Below are 15,351 nucleotides of genomic sequence, written 5' to 3' on the forward strand. Positions count from 1 at the left end.
TAAATAACCTATATTGTATGTCTCTGAGGTTTTTGAAGACCTTATCTATTTTATCTTATCTTTATATAGAATCATATCTATCTATTGAACCTAAGATGTATATCCTTGTAATAAAAATAGACTAGTAATTGATATGACCATGATTTGATCAACTAATAATAAACTTGTATAACTTATATTTATCCTAAACAGCCACCAATAGCACTTTCGAAGTATTGGAAGTAAATTTTGTATTATAATTGAGTTATATGGGTACAATATCTCATATTAGAGTAGAACTATATATATACATATATATGTAATGAGCATGATGAATAATCTTACATTTGAATTCTATACCACTGTATCTAAAATGAAACTTATTATGCATCTATAGACAAAATTCTATACAGGTAGATTAAAAAAACCTTGTGAGTGACAATTGAGGCCTTAAGTTGAGGAGTAGATTCACTAATTTATTTTTTGTTCTATATTCTCTATATATTTCTATATTCCCCTTTCTTTCTTTTCAACCCCTATCTCCAAACCTAAGAATGGGAGATAAATTAAAAGAGAGACATCTCTGAGTCCAACCTTGTTTTCTCTCTAAATAAGACCAATAATAACTTATAACCAACTCTCAATGAAAATAACCTTCTATAGCCCAAGAAAGCAACCAAAAACCTACCAGACCCCCCCTTAAATGAAATGAGGCATCATTCTCATAGAGTTTCTTCTGGTTGATTTAGCTCCTCTTGGTTTTTAGCATGGTTCTATGTTTTGAAAGAAAGTGTGAAATAATTGTTTTACATTGAGCATCATTACAGTATTATATTTGGGACAAATCATTTTCTTCTACTGTTATCTCTATTTTATTTTGGACATAGTCTTAAGCATGCACACACACACACACACACACACACACACACACACACACACACACACACACCATATGATTTTTTTCTATGTAGAATTGACTGAAGAGATACACTTCTGGAATTGATTTTAATTTGGCTGGAATATCAGGCCAGCGGGATACAATTAGGCCTCGAGTTTCTATGTGGATGAATTTGGAACAGATTTGAAGCTGGAGTACAGAGATGTCTCACACTACACAATATAGCTTTTGCTGTCGTTTAAAATGAGGCACTTTTTTCTAGATTTAAGAATTATAAAAACAAATGTATGCAATTGATTTTTTAATGTAAACAGAATACATGGCACTGCTGTGTTTTATCTCAGAAGCATCTCAGAAAGTGTCACCGTCTGAGTGGCATACAATTCTGGCAAAAGGTCATTCAAAGCCTTGCTATCCAATGTGTGATCATGGGCTTGAAACATCACCCTTAGGTAATAAGAACTTGTTAGAAATACAGAATCTCTATTAGGAAATACTATGATTCTATAACTTCCACAAACTTTCTCTGTAAAACACACACACACACACACACACACACACACACACACACACACACGTCATCCATCTGCATCTTTGATAATTTCTGTTTCATATCTCTGTATACCTTCAAATTCTTCTCATGCTAAAATAAAATGTATCAAAGATCCATCTGATCTTATTCTATGGTATTTACTTCAGTATCACTAATTACTGGGCAAAGCACACCCTCTGAGATGCCCTTTTCATCAGTCTCCACAACAGTTTTCACAAAGCCTCATTTGTCTTCCAGCTATTTCTCAAATCTACCCATTTTTCTACATCTTACCTTCCCCAACTCCAGTTGTGAGATTCTTATGCTGTGTATTAGTCACCTTACTGGCCCACTAGAACCAACAATCTCTTTCAATATGGTGCAACCAGAATAAAGGATCAAAACTAGAATCTGATCATGCACTGCTTCTAATTAATGCTATAGTTCTCTACTGATCTTTGGGTACAACAAAAAATGACTTAGTATGGTCTAAAAGTTCCACATAATCTGACTATACTTAACTCTGCTCCTCTAATCCCTTCTAATCATTAGTTTCCTATGCTTGCTATAGTGCTTAATCTAATGGAATGCTCAACTATATTAAAAAATTCTTTCCTCATGGAAGCTTTCCTTACCCTTCACAACTCTACCAGCTCTTCCTATTATAAGGAATCTTAATACTCCCAAACTGTTATTCACGAATCATGTTAGCATTAGCTAGTGTTACACACCGGATGTGAAATGTATCTCAAATCATAAAGTGTTGGGAGTTTGGTTCTCAAAGCAATGTTTAGAGATAGAGTTTGGGAAACATGATATGGATCATGGGAATTTGATGGATTAACCTTGTAACAAGCTCATAATTGAATGTTTTATTGCAACGTGATAGAAACTGCAAGAAGCGAGCCCTAGTTGGGGGAAGTAGGTCACTGGGAATGTGTTCTTGAAGTCTATACCTTGTATCCTGTTCTTTGTTTGGTTTTGTTGAGGCTACCATGATGTATCACATAAAAAGAACATTTATTGTATCACATAATCTACACCATGATGTTTTGCATCAATAAAGCCCCACAGAGATATAGTCAAGCAACCACTAGCTGGAGTTTCTGAAACAATGAAGCAAAAATATCCCTTTCTTCTTTTGAGTTGACCCTCTAAAGAAATTTTTTTACAGTGACTTAGATAAGTTTTACAATGAACAGAGATAGCAGATTCATTCTGGTATTGCATTCCCATATATTTAGTGCTAATGACAATACATATAATAATAATAATAATAATAATAATAATAATAATAATAATAATAATAATAATGGCACCTAAGGTATAATTGTATTTTATTTTATTTTTTAAATAATAACACATTTTTATTGAAAAATAAAATAATTCATATTACATCTCATTTTGTATCCCATCCCATGCATCCTCCCATTCCTCCCTCCCTCCTACTTTCACCCCAATCCCCCTTCCCTATGATAATTTTAAATGTATACACAGAAATACTGATTAAATGAAGCAATATAAATAATTATATAAGATTACAAATCGTTCTACAAATTTACTTATTATGAAACAAAGATTTGAGATTATGACTATTTGAAAGGAAATCAATTTCAGTGGATCCGAACATTGTAACATGAAATAAATATCAAAGTAGAGGGTTGTGAATATAACTTAACTAAGTTCTACTTCTAAAAATCATTGGTTATGTGGTCATGTACAAGTCATTTAATTCCTCTGAACCTCATTCTCATATTGTCTAAAATGTAGATAATATTATCATTTTAAATATTACTAAATAGAATACTCTTGAATGTCACAGGACATCATAGCTATGGAAGTATTTCAGGTTCTTATTCTCAGTCCCTGGCATCTACTGGTTGCTCAAATTTATGTTTTGACTTTGTTCCTTGGACAATTCTACTTTCAAGGACAGTAAGACTTGGGAACTTTGAAAAAGTTTGTGAAGCAATGAACATCCTAAAGTCTAATCCTCCTTCACGTCTAACTTACCAAATTACAACCTGTTGCAGCTTATAGTAACCCCAATCTGTACTTTTCTTGTTAGAAAAGTGAGAATATTTGATCCACTATATAACGTTATAAAATAAACACACAATGATTGGTCTTTATATCATTATATATCTAAAACATTTAAATAGATAGGTGAAAGAAACATTTTAGATGAATGTCAGTATCCTTTACTAATAACTGTCTTAAAAAATATGTAGCAAAAATAGTTAATGTCAGGCATGGTGGAGCATGTCTGTAATCCCAGCACTCAGGAGGCAGAGGCAGGCAGATCTCTGAGTTTGAGGCCAGCCTGGTCTACAAAGTGAGTCCAGGACAGCCAGGGCAACACAGAGAAATCCTGTCTTGAATCCCCCCAAATATCTAGCAGGTAAATAATGTTTCAAAGGTTTCAAAAATAAATTCTGAGGCAGAAAAATAATTAACACCCATATTTTTCCAAAGAAGAGTGTAGCATTCATGTAATTTCATTATTTTTTCAGAGTATTTATGATCAACTGACAAAGGAATACTTTCTATGCTAATTAACAAATGAACAGAATTATTTCTCAACATGTGTGACTGACACTATTCTTTAAGTCACTGGATGAACATTGTATGCCTATAATTGCTTTTAATAACCATATTCTGATGTTGTTACAGTAAATGTCTTTTCTTGGCGGCAGTTTGATCACCATTATATTAACATATGCACACTGATACACACAAATATTATTAATGAAAAATTAACATTAAAAGCCTCAGAGACAAATTCTTGAAGGAAAGGCCAAAGAGGTGTATTATACATAAATATCCTTCATCAAGTCACTAAGCAAACTCTTCTAAAAAATGAGCATTGCTCTTTCCATTTTAAAAGTTTAAGTTGAGGTTATAAAAGCATGCATTAACTTACAATTGATGCACAGGGAATATTAGGAGAAATTTTGAACTAATAAATCACCCAGTTGTTTTTATAAAATCTTTAATTGATGGGAATTGCTTCTTCAGAAAGAATAATAAATCTAACTTCAGTTAATAAAATGATCCTCTTGAATTGTGGGAAAGATTCATATGCCTTAACATAGTTTCATTTTATCACATGGCTCAAAACTAGAATAGGTTTTAAGATGAAAAAAAATTTGGCATCAGATTAGGGAATTGTTATGATTTTTTAATCACATAGTTCATTAAATAAGTATGAGAAATTGCCCTTATTTAACTATATATAATCTTGTATGTAGATGGCTAAGTAGGTGGTTTATTAGTGAGATTGATTAATAGAATGACAGCAGCTAAAAGGCTTGTAATAGGTAACAGGTCATCTAAAGTTGGAGGTCCTGAGATGCCAGTATTGTGAGTAAGTCAAAGTAAGAGAGCTGCAGAACCAGAAAAGTCAGTGGTTTAACATTTAGTTCAAGACTAGAGGTTTGAAAACCCAGAGCAACAATCATTAATATAAGTTGCTGGAGTTCAGGACTTGAGACTCTGGAGTTCTGATATCTTGAAGCATGATTTCCCCCACTCCTAGCACTGACTAACACACCAGTCTCCTCCAGACATACACTCACAACACACCAAAAATAATGTTTTACCAGTTCCTATGAGTTTCTTGTCAGTCAAGTTGACACAAAGAATTAACCACCTCAAATGTGTTATTGATCAAGTAGGTCTGTCTCTCAGACAGATACCCCATGCAGAGTTCACAACAGCACATGACTCACGAGGTAGCTAACTGACACACATGTTCTGTATTTCTTTACATAGTTATATTGGAAATGAAAGGCATTTTGAAGCCCCTATTCTTTAATATTAGATAAGTTACTGTGAAGATAAGAATGAGAGAAGGATGATGAAGTAGGAAGCATAGCCTCTACATGTTCATTTGTACAGGTTACTGCAAACAGTAATATTAACAAACTTAAGACAGTTTTCAATGGTCAGCATTGCCACTGGGAAAAATGCGAAGAACTGATGTGACTCTACTCCCAGGTTCTCTTGTTTTAGGAAATACAGTTTGCTTCTGTCCCCTGTATTTTGTGGAATGTACAGAGATACTCAGCTTGCAGAACTGCAAGCTTCAAGGCTAGAAAGCCTAAATGTGAAATTACTGCTTTCCCAGGCTCCCAAGCAGACAGCTAGATGTCCGTCCAGAGTATTTCTCGATTAAATTACTTGGAAGTCATTTCATAACCGAACCTCATCAACTTATTAGTGTTCAGTATTCACAGGCCATAAATGTGCCCAAATTGAAATAATTTCCATTTCCAACCATGGTTCATGGCACGTGATTACTGTTCTATTGGCCAAAGTGAGAAATGCAAATAAAAAGGCAAAAAATAAATTAGAGGATAAATTCAATGCAATGACATTTAACCTTGTTAGAAACGTTCCTCCACTGCTATATTGTAAATATTAAAATAAATAATAACAAGAAATGGTTGTTGCAAGGTCACATGCTTATATTGCCCTAGATCTGATTTGAAACTGCCATTCATGTTACCTTCATCTTTAAAATGTCTTACTGAAAAAAATTTTTGGACAGTTCTCAGAGTTTACATTCTTACAGCTGATGTCTCTAATATCTACATTCATTTTCTAAAATGTCTACTCTGGACTTGGCTTGGATTCACAAAATTCTAAAAATGTGATTTCAGATCAAGTAGATGATTCAAACGGAAATAATAGCAATAGTTTTGTATTAGAAATCAATGGTAGCTGAAGAGATGGTAGAATCAGAGATGATATTTGTATAACTAATTAATCCATTTGTAGCCAACCAACAAAAAGAGACTAAGTATTTACAATAAATAAAGTGCTATATATGTTTTGAAAATAATGAGGCAAAGTATTACTTGTGGTGTTTAAGGACTTATGTACGCAAAGATGAAAATAATGTGATGGAAGTAGAATTTTAGTGTTGTTAACACAGGGAGAGTAACTTACTGGTACCTAAAAAATACCACAAGTGAACATTCTTTTATGTATTCTTCAGCCTAAATTCTGGTGCTTGCTTACCTTGACAAATTCACAAAAGCCATCTTGTTAGTCCTCCAAATATGTTACTAATTAGAAAATGACATAGTGGTGCTGTAATACCACAGAGCATGACATATCATCTGGAATGAAAATACATCAGGTAATCCAATGTACAAGCTTCTTGGTTGTATACAGAAGTGCTTAATGATAAACATTACATTAGAAAAATGACAATGACTTTATGATTAAAATGTGAAAACACTGAGTAAGCACAAATCAAATGAACTTATGGAGTCATCCCATCTCCAGCTTCATAATAGTGAATATTTAAGCCATTTGTGCCCATGACTCATTCCTTGCATGGGAGCCTGCTTTACTGTCAGACTTCTTTCTGTGTTCTATGCCTTGTCAACTCCATTGCTAACTGGTATGTTCACTGCATCTTGAAAATGATACATTATGGATTATTGTACACTTTAAAATATGTTTAGAGAATAGGTAACTTGTATATAAGGCTAATAAAACAAATATTTCTGTAACTACAGATAAACTAGGACAAAGATAATCAACTTTGACAAAATGACTCAGCCGCTGAAAGTACTTGCATGCAAGCCTGACTATATGAGTTTTATCCCAGGAATTTATGGTGCAAAGAGTAAAAAAGTTTCCCAAAGTAGTCCTCTAATATCCACACATGCACTGTGGCACGCACGCACACACACACACACACACACACACACACACACACACACCAAAAAAAGGAAATCTATAAGACAAAGAAAACTGACAATACTTCTGTAAACCCAAGTGCTAATCCATTGTTCTCTCTTTTGTGTTGATTTCTATATTAAATGTCTTCCAGTATCTTTCTCTACTTTGTAATTTTAGTACTTACAGAAATCTTAAAGAGTTACTCATAATGTAAAGTGTTCATAAGTTGTGTTCTGTGTTTTGCTTTATTTAGCCAATGTCATGTTGTTTTACTTAGCAAGAGTTTATTCATTTTCATGCTCTGCTGCTTCATTCAATGAGCATTCCACAATTTATTTATCTGTTCCACTGCTGGTGAGATTTGGAGTTGTTTCTAGTTGGATTTTTTTTTGCTACAATAAATAATGCTGCATAATGTTCTTGAGCATTTCTTCCGCTGTACATGTGCAATGCTTCTCAAGGGTACATATTTGGAGGAAGAATTCTTCAATCTCAGGGTAGTCACTGGCCAAGTTTTGTCAGATGCTACCAAATTGTATCTTAATATGTAATAACAATGTATAGTCTTCCTGTAATGCAGAAAATGTGTAATTACTTTTATCCTTACCAACTACTTGGCATTTTCAGATTTTTTAATTCTTGTCAACCTGGAGACTGTTAAATACCATCACATACTGATTTTAGTTTGCATTTGTCTGATTACTAATGTGGTTGAATGCCAATGTGATATATTTACAGATTGGATTTTGCCTACCAAATACCTATTAATTGATTTAAAAAACCCTTTCAATTTGTTTATTTCTTTTTCTCGACTTATATGTCCAAATTATTTAACAGTGGCCACCAGTTATCTTATATATCTTTTTTTAATTGGTGGTGTTTTTTCTTTATAGCACATATTTTTAATATTTTAATTTTAACAGAATAATTGTTATGTATCAAATGTTATTACATTTAATGAATCTTTTCTAAGTCAACTGTTTTAAATATTGTAATAGAGATATAAAAATGGTTTCTTTAGTCAACTTTATGGTAATAAAGGCACATGATTCAAATATTACATGTCCTGTATTTTCTATCACGTGTCCCTGTATTTTCTCTCAATGTTCCTTAGATATTAATATTTGGATTAATATCTAAAGTTTCCACCATACACACATAGTGGCAGACAGATGTGTGTGAAAATGTGTATAAATAGAAAATTTATGTTATCATCTTCTGAGAGTTGGAAAAATCAAGATGATCTATCATATTAGGACAGCATATTATAATATATAGAAGCAAATTAATTAAAAAGGCATACAATATATATTTGTTCTAGTAATGTATTGCTATATAATAAACTGTCTTTAAACATGCTAGTATAAGACAATTTTTTGTATTATTTGAGGATTGTATATATGAATATACTGCATTTGAATCATTTACACCCTCCAAATATTCCTGTTTCCCAAACTACCTCATCTTGAATTCATGAATAACTGTTTGTGTGTGTGTGTGTGTGTGTCTGTGTGTGTGTACTAAATCCTATATAAATTTTACAAAGTAGTTGATTCCATTATTACAATGCATGTGATACATTTTGATCATATCTCCAGTTAGTATCCCTTGTTCTCACCTTTCCCCAATGCTCGGTCTCTCTCTCTCCTCTCTGTTTTATTAAGATCACATATATGAAACAAAACATATGATACTTGTCTTTAAGAGTAGCTGTATTATTTTGTTTAACATGTTGATCCTTGATTTGATGCATTGTATGGAAATAATGCAATTTCTTTCCTCTTTGTGGCTGATTCTATTCTACTATGAATATAACACATTTTCTTTATGCATTCATTTGCTAACAGACATTTACACTGACTGCATAATTTGGCTGGTATGGATAGTGCTGACATAAACAAGAGGGCGTAGGTATCTTTATTTTATTCTGATTTTGATTTTATAGTCTGATATTCTGACTTTGATTCCTTTCAGTGTATACTCAGGAGTGGTAGAGCAGAATTGTATGACAAGTAGGACTAGCTAAGGCTTGAGTCATCTGAAGGTTCGATGAGCTACACTTCCAAAATGGTTTGCTTACATGATTGCAATATTACACTAGTCATAGGGTACTGAGCAGGAGCTCAGCTGGGACAGTTAGCTAGGAAACACATGCATGTTCTTCCCCTGATGCTCAGGTTCGTACACCATTATGGGTGAGTTTTGAGACAATGGCTCCCCACAGTAAGAACTGCAGATGTAAGAATTCTTCTAAACTAGCCCTGGGAGTCATACAGTCTCCATTTTTCTGCATTCTATAACTTGAGTGTATATCACCAAGTTTCATTATAGATGGGAGCATCGTTAAAATAGAAGAAAGCATGATTCAATGGGCAGTAGTCTTTGATAAGTGTGCTAGATTTGTAGTTGAATAATAAAGATAAGATGGACTGCAAAGACTTTCACTAAAACATGTCTCAAATATATGAATAAAATATATGTGTGCTTTTTTAAAAAAAAAGATAAAATGTCCTCGAGATAGGGGAAATTCTCAGAGCCCTAAAACACAAAAGCACAAATTCATAGTAAAACTCAAGTGCTAAAAGCACAGTGTCTTGGAGTATCTTTTGATTACAGAGACCTGTGACTAAAGTTTTAGTGGCACTTTAGGGAGATTGGAGAATGAGAGAGGCAGCCTGAAACCCAAAAAAGTAAATGAGCCATGCAATGTGGTAAAACATACAGATAGCTAGAAAACATGGTTAGCAAAAACTTGACATTAAACATAGCACAAAATTATAAAATTTGTAGTAGTATGAAAGTATCATAAATATTTATGATACTAAGTAATAGTAAATCCGTAATCAAAATACTTCAAGTCACAAATTTATTTAAAATTCCTCCAAATTGGCAAGCTCAAGTATCTTTATATAAGGAATGATAATTTACTTAGGGGAAACAAACTTCATCATATTTAAAGGTTTTCTTTTAACTAAAGTTATTGTGGAGATGATCTGCCAATACAAATCACAGGACACATAGCAGGAAACTCATGAGTATGGGCTAAAGAAGCAATCAGTGAGAGATTAAAATATATCAGGTATTAGAATTGTCAGAAATGTATTAAATCTGCTTAGAAATTACAAAAAGACATGATTAGAAAGAAATAATTGATCTAGAACACAACCAAATATAATATCTATAAGTGAAAGTGTAAAATTAACTTTTTGAAGCTAGTGAGCCATTTGAATGTCATATTAGTTATGACAAATGAGACAGTTATTGAACTGGAATGGACAAAGTCTCACCAAGAAAACAAGACACAAAGACAAAGCATTTGAAGATATGAAAGATGCATGTAGCTAAATCAAAGATAGTATGGTACTGGCTATCTCACACACATTAAATAAGAGTTTAAAAAGTAAGAGAAGAAGCGGTCCCCATCGGTCACAGTCACAGGGAAGGGGAATGGGGTGAAAACTGGAGGGAGGGAGGAATGGGAGGATGCACGGGATGGGATAGCAATTGAGATGTAATATGAATGATTTTGTTTTTCAATAAAAAAGTCATAAAAAATAAAAATAAATAAAAAATAAGAGAATTCAGAAGAGGTAATTTCTAAAGACATAATGATGAAAAATTTTTCAGAAGTGATGAAAATTTTGAATCATCATAATTAGGGATTTCAGTGAGATTCAGGAACAATGAAATATTGTTGCATTAAAACCCTTGACATCAGTCAGGTGGTGGTGGTGCATGCCTTTAATCCAAGCACTCAGGAGTCAGAGGCAGGTGCACCTCTGAGTTAGAGGTCAGCTTGGTCTCCAGAACAAGTTCCAGGACAGTCAGAGCTACACAGAGAAACCCTGTTTTAAAAAAACAGCCAGAAAATTACTTTTAAAAACAATACCATGTCTATGTTTGTGAGCCTAGCCTTTAATGGCTGAGCCATCTCTCAAACTCAGCTATATTCATAGCAGTTTTATTCATAATAGTCAGAAACTGGAAACAACCTAGATGTCTCTCAACTGAAGACTGGATAAAAACTATATGATACATTTACAGAATGGAATATTACTCAGCTATTAAACACAATGGAATCATCAAATTTGAAGGCAAGTGAATGGAACTAAAAAATATCCTCCTAAGTGAGGTAACCCAGGCCCAGAAAGACACACATGGTATGTACTCACCTAGAAGTTGATATTAGCCATAAAATACAGAATAGCCATGCTATAATCCACAGACCCAAAGAAGTTAAGTAACAAGTATGGTCCAAGAGACCCTCTCACTGCGAAGGGGAAATAAAATAGACATCTGGGATGAATGGATGAAGGAAACTCGGTGGGAGATGAGGTGAGAAGGGGAACAGGAGGGATCAAGTGTGGGATGATGGCAAGAGAAAGAACTGGAATCAGTGTGGGGAGCTGTCTTTGAGACAAGTTAGAAATCTAGGACAATGGAAACTCTCAGAGATCTATGAGGGTGACCTTAGCTAAGACTCTAGAAATAGGAGGATATGGAACATGAAACTTTCTTGTCCTGTAACCAAAACCTTTGATCCATAAATTTTTCTGCCTATAAGAGGACTGGGGATAATGAGGGAGCAGAAAGTGAGGGAATTGCCAAGCAATGCCTGGCCCAGCTCGAGAAACAGGCCACGAGTGAGAGTCTACTCCTACACTATTAATATTCTGCTGTTCTTGTAGACAGAAGCCTAGCATAACTTTCATCTAAGTAACTTCACCCAGTAACTGATGAAAACTTAGGCAAAGACCCTCACCCAAACATTAGGCAGAGCTCGAAGAATCTTACGGAAGACAGGGAGGAAGGATTAAAACAGCCAGAGAGGTCAAAGACACCACAAGAAACCCTACAGAATCAGCTGACCTGGGCTAATAGGAGCTCACAGAGACTGAACCACCATAGAGCATGCATGTGATGGACCTAAGTCCCCTACAGATATGTAACAGATGTATAACCTGGTCCTCATATGGGACCCTTAACAACAGGAGCAGAGGGTGTCTCTGACTCTGTTGCCTGTCTTTGGATCCTTTACCCCTAACAGAACTGCCTTATCTAGTATCAACATAAAAAAATGTACCCAGTCCTACTACAACTTGATATGCCAAAGTAGGATCATATCCATAGGGTGATCTCCCCTTCTCTGAGGACAAAGAGGGCATAAGGAGAGGAGGGTGAGAGGGAGAGACTGGAAGGAGAGGAGGGAGAAGAAGTTCTAATCAGGATCTTAATTAATTAATGAAAAACAAAATAAAAGATCATAAAGTCAAAAGTTGAAAAAAAAACAACACTATGTAATACAAGCAAGGTGATTTATCAGCAATACTATTAACACAAAAATAGCAAAACCAAAATACTTACTCAATATTCTGAAGGATCATAGCTTCTAATCTATGTTTGAGTGTCTGCGAAGTTCTTTTACAAAACATAAGGCAGAAAGAAAAAACTATCAGACAAATGAAAATATTTAGTAACAGTAGTTCTTTAAGAAAGAAACACAGAGTAAGGAACCATTTCAGGGACGAGGAAAAGTCTCCGAGAGAAAAAGCACTGAAAATTAAGTGTTAGTTTCAGACAACAACAGGTTTCTAATGCAAAAACAACAATGAAATCTTCTTAAGGAGGGCCAGGAATTGTACTCACGTCAATTCAATTAAAGCTTTTCTGTGATGTTACATTAGAACAAAAGCAGGGGCTGAGCCAATGAAGATGTGAAGAATAAGAGAGAAAGGAAAGGCTAGAAAGGCATAGTGCAAAGATTCTAAATGTCAATGGTAGCCTGACTGGGATTACTATTTTCAACTGGAAAATCAAAGTCTTTATCTCTGTCTGTACCACAGTACTCCCTGGTATTGATCACACTCTGGTGTGCTCTTTTTCACTTTAAAAGAGGAGGCACTTAGTCCTGATGTGCCAAGGTGTGTTGGTACCAGGGGGTGGGGAGGTAGGTGAATGAAAGGAGGTATGAAGAAAGTGGGTAGGAGGGTGGGATTGGGAGGAGAGGAGGAAGCAGGATTGTGATTGGAATGTAAAATGAACAATAAATAAATTAATGAAGAAAAAAGGAACACAGGCCAAGGCCAACAAGAGTCAAGGGCAAATTCTTCTTGGAGAGAAGATTCCCAGTTTCCTCTGTTCTTTTATGGCTTCACCTTGTATCTTAAACTCACATATAGCTATTTCCTTAGGTGTAAGACATATTTCACTTAAATATGACACAGAAATCTTCTCTTGACACTTCCTATAGATTATTAATGACAAATCACAGGATCCCAAGATTATAGCTTTGATAGCTCTTTGCTTCTTCAATATGACAAGTCTGAATGCCCCCAACCCCAGGATACATCACAGATCTCAAGCAATTTTATTTTTGTTTTTGTCTTTATTTTTATTTCTTGGCTGATCACAAAAAGGAGGTCAGTTTGTTTAAAAACATTATCATGTTTACTTAAACTAAACACTGTTGTTAGTTCCATTACCATATTAAAAATATTCAACTGAAGGTTGCTTAAGGGTGACATGGTGGTACACAAGACTGTTAGGAACCACGTAAAGGCAAGATAGGATTTTAGAGCCAGATTCACTTTAGATTTAAACTACAATCTTTTGAGCTCCCAAGTGTCAACTTGAATGCTTGAAGGCAAGAGCAGAATACATCCAATACGCGAAAATAAAGAAAAGGAGGACTTTTTGCCCACAGGAAAAGATCCAGTTTTGTTTTCCTTGTAAGAGTTGGAGAGGCACCATTATGATATCCCTCCCTAGGAAGAAGAGAAGTGAAAGGCAACAGCCCCAGTGAGGCCTGAGGGATGGGTACCCAAGTCACAGGCCATTCCAATCATGAAGGTCATAACATTTATTTCTTGTGTCAATTTTGCAACAGACAGCAGTAAGCATGAACTCTAGAACTGAAAAGCTTTGCATTTAAATAATGGCTCTGCCATTTTCTAGGACCAGCTATCCTGAACTAAACTAGTGATACCATCAGGTTTCTAGAAGTATTTTAAATTTGCTGACCTAGAAGTCGACTTATTCACTTAACAGACATTTTACTGAGTGTCCTGTACATTCCCAGCCCTATTCAGTGAATGAAGGATGTTAAAAAATAGAAACAGTAGAAAGTTCCTAACCTCATAGGACTTAACATGACTCGGCAGGCTGGCCTCCTCTCTAGCCATCAACCAACCCTAAAAAGGGCCAAATGGCACATTGCTCCTCCTGTGTCCATAGGCAATCATGCAAAATGCACTAATTAAATGTCTCCATAATGACTGTGTGCTTCAGGAATGGCCTGGTGCCAATGCCTCGAAAAGTCAGCTCCAAATGCCACTCTTGTCCAGCAGCTAATGGATAAATTGACCATAGCATACGCTTAGAATTGATTGCTTGCTTTAGATTTAATCAAGTACTACTCTCTTCCTCCTCCTCCTCTAAAATGGTAATGCTCTCCTTTTACTATAGCCACTATACCTTAACAGAAAAAAATTAAATTTCCTCCTCTGACTTTTAATTATCCCTGGGCAGTTTTGAGAAATGGCATGAGTAACACAAATCAGAAATGCCAGTTGGCTTTGGAATGCATCCCATTTGCCTTGGAAACAGCTTTTTTTTTTCAGTGTCTTTTGAATAAAGGTTATCGTTGATTTGTGTTTCTTTATCATACATCAATAAATGAAAATACCATGAAGAAAAAGGATAAGTAAATAAATAATATTGAATATTTCTTTAAAAGGTCTGTAAGTGATACATGCTGTATTGTGTGCCAGACATTTCTTTAACTGGTACAATCTACATCATTGCTAGTCAGAGTATTTGTGGATACTAGCTACCTTAAAAATCCATATCTAAAGGTTTCCAATTGCTACTTCTCTATTCTATGATACCTCCCCCATTTAAGAGCAATAACAAACAACCAGGACATGCATTTTCATGAAACTCATGTTGAACAAGCCCAGTTTACATAAAAAGATTACATTTAAAGTAACATATAGCATAATAAACAATTGACAAACATTATAATTGAATATCCACAACCATAATGAGAGGGAAAAACATTTCTGTTTAGATATGAAATCAAGAAGTTTAGAGAGGTAAAATAATTTGCTGAGAGTCACTAGATTAGGTAGTGATAGACCATTGTCTCTTGCCTCATATCTTTCCACCACCATGGATATGAGCTGAGGCTCATCCAGCAGCAAGATTGCATCCAGTTTGAAACATATAGGTTTTTGACAAAAGAATG

Source organism: Acomys minous (genome assembly GCF_964271855.1).
Source record: "Acomys minous genome assembly, chromosome: 7".
Classification (NCBI taxonomy): Eukaryota; Metazoa; Chordata; class Mammalia; order Rodentia; family Muridae; genus Acomys; species Acomys minous.